The 7,150-nt window shown below is 43.3% G+C and overlaps 1 long non-coding RNA gene across 1 annotated transcript; it reads right to left on the bottom strand.

The window, feature by feature from the left end:
* Positions 1 to 436: 436 nt before the first annotated feature.
* LOC119271172 lies at positions 437 to 3,649 on the bottom strand. Its single transcript, XR_005134438.1, has 4 exons — positions 2,413 to 3,649; positions 1,261 to 1,384; positions 968 to 1,034; positions 437 to 886 (listed from the first exon to the last, which is right to left on the bottom strand). It is a non-coding gene; the product is annotated as an uncharacterized LOC119271172 (long non-coding RNA).
* Between the last annotated feature and the right edge of the window lie 3,501 nt (positions 3,650 to 7,150).

The raw sequence follows: 7,150 nt of genomic DNA, 5'->3' as shown, positions 1-7,150 counted from the left end.
TCAAGGCGAACTTATACAGAAATGGTGCAGGCTAGTTCTGTATAAAGAAACAGTTAGCTTCCACTGTTCAGTACAATAAATAAAGTATCACGTTCAAGACAAATCTGATAGAGTGTGAATAAATCGATAAGTAAATCAATAAGCTGCATACTCTAAAAGCTCAGAGATCTTTGATGTCGTAGAAGTTATTAATCTTCTACTCGTTTCAGAAATCCCTCTAAGCTAGTGTTACAAAAAGGGAAAATCAGAGCTAACGAAGGGCATTGTCATATTGCAGTGCTCCTCTCTAGATACCCTTGCTCATAGTCAGTAAAAGGCTTACAACAATCGATCTTGGCTCCGCATTTACTTTACCTTGTCAATGTTGAGAAAAAAAGGATTGAGCTGCAGGTGGTTCTCACCTACTTTAGCAGCTTTGTACAGCTAAAGGCCTAAAGCTTATCATGGCGCAGTCAACAAACAGAACTTGCAAGTATTATTTTACACTTAATCAGCAGATGTTTCTCAAACACAAAATGCAGGCAACTGTACAAGTAGGAACTAAAATTCGTCCAAGTAGTCAGAAGATTTCCAAAGCAAAATAAATAAAATGTAAATAAAGAATAGCTTATCTTCAGTACATGATTTCTCCTAAGAAGGCATGCGAGATGAACAAACTATGTAGCGCAATAAGGGGCCTGATGAATTAACAACCTAACAACAACGAGCGGCATTGCGTGGACAGAGTCAGGGAACGGTGAGTCGACCAAATCGGTGAACTTATCACTGGTGCCCTGCTTCGCCAGTCGGTCGCGCATCCTTGGGATGGTAATCAGCGAGAGGTCGATGCAGGTGATGCCGCAGGTGACGCCCTCCAGCAGATGCTCTTCCCAGAGTTGTGAAATTGCTGCACCCAATATTAACACAGCAACACGCAATTAAACGTTGAAATTCAGGAACTTGCAGATCAGGTGTCCATCTCCTCTACCTTCTTCCTTGCTGCTTCCTTCTCCTCATCTGCTTGATCCCCATGAGGCTGACATGCGGCATATATGCTGCAATCGTGTGAAAAAACAGTCGTTTACAGTTAAATCAAATATCATATTAGATCAAATATGCTGACACGTGACATGTGGCATATATGCAAGTATTCATGTTAAATCAACATTCATGACCATATCAGATAACCCTTTCCTGCCAGCATTCCCAGATGCAGAGGTTGTTGAGGATTTATAGTAGTAAGAAAATTAGAATACACATAGGCTAGAAAAAAATGATTACCATGATCTTAAATAAGCAAGCAATAGAGCAGTGTCGTTCCCACAAAGGCAAATGAGAGAGTACAACAAAACTGGAAGTACCAATCATCATATCGTGAAATGTGTTGTTTTCTTCATCAACGGATCTAACAAAAATGAATTGAGTTAGAAACCTGATCAGGTGCAAGCATGCAGTATAGAACAGTCGGTAAAAGAAAGGAATAAAATACAATATTGAATAATCTCCTCACTCATAAGGTGCTTTTGCAAGAAAGGAATTAAAATCAATATCGAACAATCGATCTCTTGTTTTCAGCTTGACTTGATTCTATTGCTAACTGCATTGCCAAAAAATAATGCCCTCGTTCTAAAATTTGAGTCATCTAGCAAAACGTAGTTCAGTTTATAAAGTTGTTGGTGCAGGCATCCCATGATGGTCATATTTTTGCAGAATTTAGTTAGAACCATCAAGTGAGCTTTAGTTAACTCACAAGCTTATATGCATCTAGAACTTTAAGTTATACTCAAATCTACAAAGGTGAAAAAACATGCAGGAACTAAGAATACATCATGTACTTCTAACAAAATCTCAAAACTGGCACATGAGGGGACATATCCCAATATTTAACGTAAGTCGGCATGAAGATGTCCCCAAGATACAAACTTCGTATAATTTATCATGAAATTTGTCCCTGGTAGAGAAAATTGTCCCTGGTAGAGTAAGTCCAAATTTTCATCAATCTTTATTATATCAAAAACTTTTGTTTTCTTCAATTAAATATGCATACCAGACCTCTCCAACAAGATGCACCTCTCCAAAATGCTTTATGAACCTGATAGATATAGAAAGCATGTAGCCATACCTATTCTTGCATGTGCATGTCGAGTTTGAAAAAAAACAAGGTAGCAACATCTTTCCAATAGTTTGCTGAGTGCTAATCACCTTGCACGCTGAAGAAACACGATGGTATGGGGTGCTAATTAATTCAAACACAAACAACATAAAAACCAAATTGAGATAGAAGCTACTGCACACATACTATTCTGAATTTGATGATCAATTAATTGGCGCCTTTCTATTTGTACACTTATAGACATCTCAAACATCAAAAATCACAGTTCAGATTTTGTTCACATATAACCTAGTATGATCTTCAAAAAAAAGAAATAGAACCTGGTGTGTTGTCTCTTACTACAACGGGAAGCCACCAGCCTCCTTCCTGCTAGCTCTGAGAAACTGCATTTCCATTGTGGTCGAGCACAGGGCGCTTGATGTGGCCACTGCATCATCCATCCTCTCTGATCCATGGACACATAAAAAAGTCGCCATAAACACAAGTCAGTTTGTTGAGACAACATGAACAAATAAAAGTAGAAGATAACTCCATCACTCCTTATGCTGGCCTCGGCAAGTTTGCAGCCACATATTATAGCCACTTCGAACAATAACCCCTACATATTATAGCCACTTCGAACAATAACCCTGAATCGCTCGCCTGCATTTCTTTTGGTTACAAAATTCAAATGAAGTAGCACTACAAATATAGTAGTAAATTGTAGGTACAACATGGACAAAGGGGAATTCTACAGATGCTGCTGTTTTAACCACCGTGAATTATACAGACAACTCTTATTCTGAAAATCGGATGGTAAGGTTCAGAATACCTGTGTACGGTCGGCAATTATGAGTGAACTCTTAATAAATTGAATACTTGAAAACACTTAATAAATCGAATATGCTTTATATGCATCGTCTCAAATTGCTTTCCATGGTTCTTCAAATAAAATCTCATAGCTGCACATAACAGAACATTGGGGCATGAAATAAATCTGAACAAAATGAAGAAAAAGTACAGCAAAAGCTGGCCTAGTGACTTGGTGAGCAATATGATAACGTGATAATATCATGTAGCATAGCTTTGCCATCACGCACAGGAGGACTGGAGGAGTGTTGCCTTTGGAGTCAGCCATGATCTATGGATGAATATATAAGCTAGCTCTGATTTGTAATACGAGGGGAGCAGCCTGGTGTGTTACAAATTCAGCCACCATAGGGGAATCTCATGAACTGAGACAGCCAGGGCGCCATATTCGTCATCGTCTACTACCACCTTGGCCCTGTCAAACTGTGGCGTCGAGCTTGCAGGCAGAGTGGCGAATGGCCACAGTGGAGCCCTCCTCTAGTAACAGGAACGACACAAGCAACAACTATCTGAACACATTTGTGAATGATGAGAATAGGATGGTAAGGTTTAGAATACCTGTGTACGGCCGGCAAGTACTCCTTGCGACGATCGTCGCACCCTGCCCTGGGGTTCAGTGCAGGTGGCGGCGGCGTCTCCCCTCAAAGGTCGGCGGCGGCGGCGACGGCGTCTCCCGTCAGAGACCGGCGACGGCGTCTCCCGTCGGAGAGTGGCGGCGGCGGCGGCTCCTCTAGGAGATTGGAGGCGGCGTCTCCTCTGGCAGGTCGGCGGCGGTGATCCCGGACGTAGGCAGCGGTGATCCCGGACGTCCGCGGCGGCGCCTCCTCTGGGAGAGACGGCAGATCGTACAACGGCGGCAGCGAGAGACGGCAAATCGTACGTTGGCGGCGATCCCGTATCTCGGTGTCGGCGATCTCGTACATCGGCAGCGGGTAGATCGAACGAGATCGCGGCAGATCGTACGTCGGCGGCGGCAAGGAAGCTCTCCCGTACGTCGGCAGGGGCAACGAAGCTCTTCTTTCGATGAGATCGAGATGGGATCGAGAGAAGCGTTTTTTGTGTGGGGTTTGGGTTTTTTTTTGGCTGCGTGGGATGGGGTGAGGGTGAGGGGAGGATGACGAAAAAAACCCAGCGAAAATAAACCGCGCAGATTATTTACCAACTGCTCCATTAGGAGTAGAGATTATTATTATATTATTATATATTAATTATTATTATTAGAGAATTAGAGATTAGAGATTAGAGATTATTTGTTTCCTGAAAATCTATTATTTGTTTCCTAAAGCAAATTGCATTAATGAGAGAGATCCGTTGATTTGGCTAAGGTAGGAAAGAATCTATTATTTGTTTGTTAAAGCAAATTGCATTAATGGGAGAGATCCGTTGATTTGGCTAAGGTAGGAAAGAATCTATTATTTGTTTCCTAAAGAAAATTGCATTAATGAGAAAGATTTGTTGATTTAGCTAAGATAGGAAAGAATCTATTATTTGTTTGCTAAAGCAAATTGCATTAATGGGAGAGATCCGTTGATTTCGCTAAGGTAGAAAAGAATCTATTGTTTGTTTCCTAAAGCAAATTGCATTAATGAGAGAGATTCGTTGATTTGGCTAAGGTAGGAAAGTTAGATCCGTAATCTTTTGTCAATAGGAAAGTGTTGAAAATAAACCGTACCGGACTACCAACTCCTCCATTAGGTTTTTTTTTCGCTGGTTAATTTTCGTAGGTTTTTTTCGTTGAATTGTCTTGGGTGCGATCGGAGGTTAGGCCCTGGAATGCGTGAGGGCGGGTGGGGGCTTCGGTACGCGGTTTTTGCGGTTCGTGGCGGCTCAGTGTGAGGTGGGACGAGGTACCAAAAAAACCATGGGAGGTGGGACGAAAAAAAACCTGGAAACGAGACTACCAACTGCTTCATTAGGAGTAGAGATTGTGGTGAACTTGATGCAATTTCATTTTGCTTCCTGCCTAGAATATTTTGTTTCCCTTGTCCAACGAGATTGCTTCCAAGACATCTAAAGCTCGTTTCCAACATAGAAAAGAAATGTACTTTGCTTCCATCAACACTGATTCCAAAAAGAGAAAATAATCTGCTTCCAAAGTTACAAATATTTGCTCATATCTATATTGCCCCCGAACGGGAATATAAATTGATATCAAAGAAACATTGTTGATTGTTTGTTCCAACGAACAATGCTTCCAACAGAAATAGCATTTGCTTCCTGTGATATCAGGATTTGCTTCTGTATAAATGAATGGTCACGGGTTAGCTTTGTCTCGGCACAATGCCACCATGGTCCACCTCGATGGCCATGGCACTGCACAGGAGACACGCGGCTGGACCATGAAAGCACTCATTAGCATGACCCATGATTAAAACATAGGGGTTGGCATGTAGGCAGTGGCGTGGAAACGACAGCCACTAGGAGCGAAGAGGACACCAAGGAGGAACATGCAGTAGGGGCTCGCCGTGGAGTGCTCTTCACCGCTGGTGAAGGGTACCATGGACGGTCGTCGACGGAGCAACATGACGTCCTCCGGCGTGAGATTCGTCGCTCTTTCTCTACACAGTGAAGCATGGTTGAAATGCCACAAATTCTACGCAGCGAGGAAGCGCGTGTTTGAAAAATATGAATCATTGTTATTCGGAAGCATCATATTCAACACAACAGAAGGGGCAGTGGTTACAACGGAAAAAAGACGTCAAACTTGAAAAAGCATGGTTGTATTGCCAATCCATCTACACGTATTTAATAGTATATATGAAGCACCGAATCTCTGTAGAAAAAATCTTGAAATCACAAGACATGCGAGACCTAGTGGAAGCATAGAAACCTGAAAACGAAATCTAGCATCCTTGGCGCAAAGATGTAGGCGCCAAAATTTGTGATAAGTATGATCCAACACAAGTGGGAAGTCTGTGACCCTACATCAACTTGAACTGGGATAAACCATGATTTGAATAAAAAAGCACGCTCTAGCAGCGAGCAATGTTTGCAGGTTTGTACAAGAACTGAACCTAGGGCATTCAAATTGAGGTCGCATGCCAATATTGGGTGGAGTCTGCCGCACGTAATGCCTTCGGTGCCGAGGTGCGCTCGGGCATGATGCGGTCGAGCTGCCGCAAGCACGTCCACCTCGGCACCTGCGGCAGCTATTGCCTGCTGCCCTGCTGGTACTCCGGTAGCCGAATGATCCAAACGGCAGCCTGCTGAGGGAAGATGCGCTGCTGAGGTGGAACGGAGGCCGCGTCGAGGAGTGGGGCGATGGAATGGATCGGATCTAGCATGGTGATGGGTGATAGATCAGGGCGACCCGGTGGAATCATGATCTCCATGGTGAGTGGATTAGGAGTAGGCGCTTAATTAGGGGAGAGGGGAACGGGCAACAGATTTGGGAAAAAATAATGGGAGAGGGGTGCATCGAATGAGATTTCTTTGAGAGATAATGACCGTGGGATGAAACACGAATGAACGGCCCACGATCGGTCTGACGTTTTCTCCATATCAGTAGTATGATGGGGAGCGTTTCCCATTAATGTCCTTGGTTGCTAGTACGAGGCAAACCCCATCAATTTTGCCTCAATTAGTGCTAGTGGCCTTTTGCAAATTGTAATTTTGATATACTGGCCTTGTGTACAAAAAAATGGAGGTAGTAACTATTTGACTTCCTTCTCCATTGCGGTGACGTCGACGATATCTCGAATGTTGTGGTTTGATGAAGTGCATTCGACGGAGAACACCATTGAGGGACACCACAGTAAGTCGTTCGCAAGTGCCGCCTGCAAGTCGAGACAACCGCCTTATTTGCATCCAGGAAGTCTGTTGAACCAAAGGACGCGTAAATGTATTAGTACTACTAGTACACAATAGCGTTGTCCGTCCAGCTTAGTGCGGTGAGGTGGTTTCTTGAAGAAGACGATGGAGAAGCGGAGTCAGCGAAGAGTGAAATGATGGTTGCTTCGCCCGTGCTTTGTGATTTGATGTCTCAATGCTTTGTGATTTGTGATAGAAGGGACAGGGGAGTAGACTATGTGCTCTATACTGTACATGCGTTCAAGCACGGGAGCAAGAGGAGAGACGTTGCATTTTTCTATTCCTCAATCAATCAATCAGGGAGCTTCGGTTCCATCTTTTTGGCTTTGGCAGCACTGTCCACAATGGTTCTCATCGATGCCAAAAGCTATTTTCACATTTGGCTACACATTGTGGATG

This window comes from Triticum dicoccoides, chromosome 3A (assembly GCF_002162155.2).
Source record: "Triticum dicoccoides isolate Atlit2015 ecotype Zavitan chromosome 3A, WEW_v2.0, whole genome shotgun sequence".
Taxonomy (NCBI): Eukaryota; Viridiplantae; Streptophyta; class Magnoliopsida; order Poales; family Poaceae; genus Triticum; species Triticum dicoccoides.
This window is presented reverse-complemented; position numbering and strand designations above follow the sequence as displayed.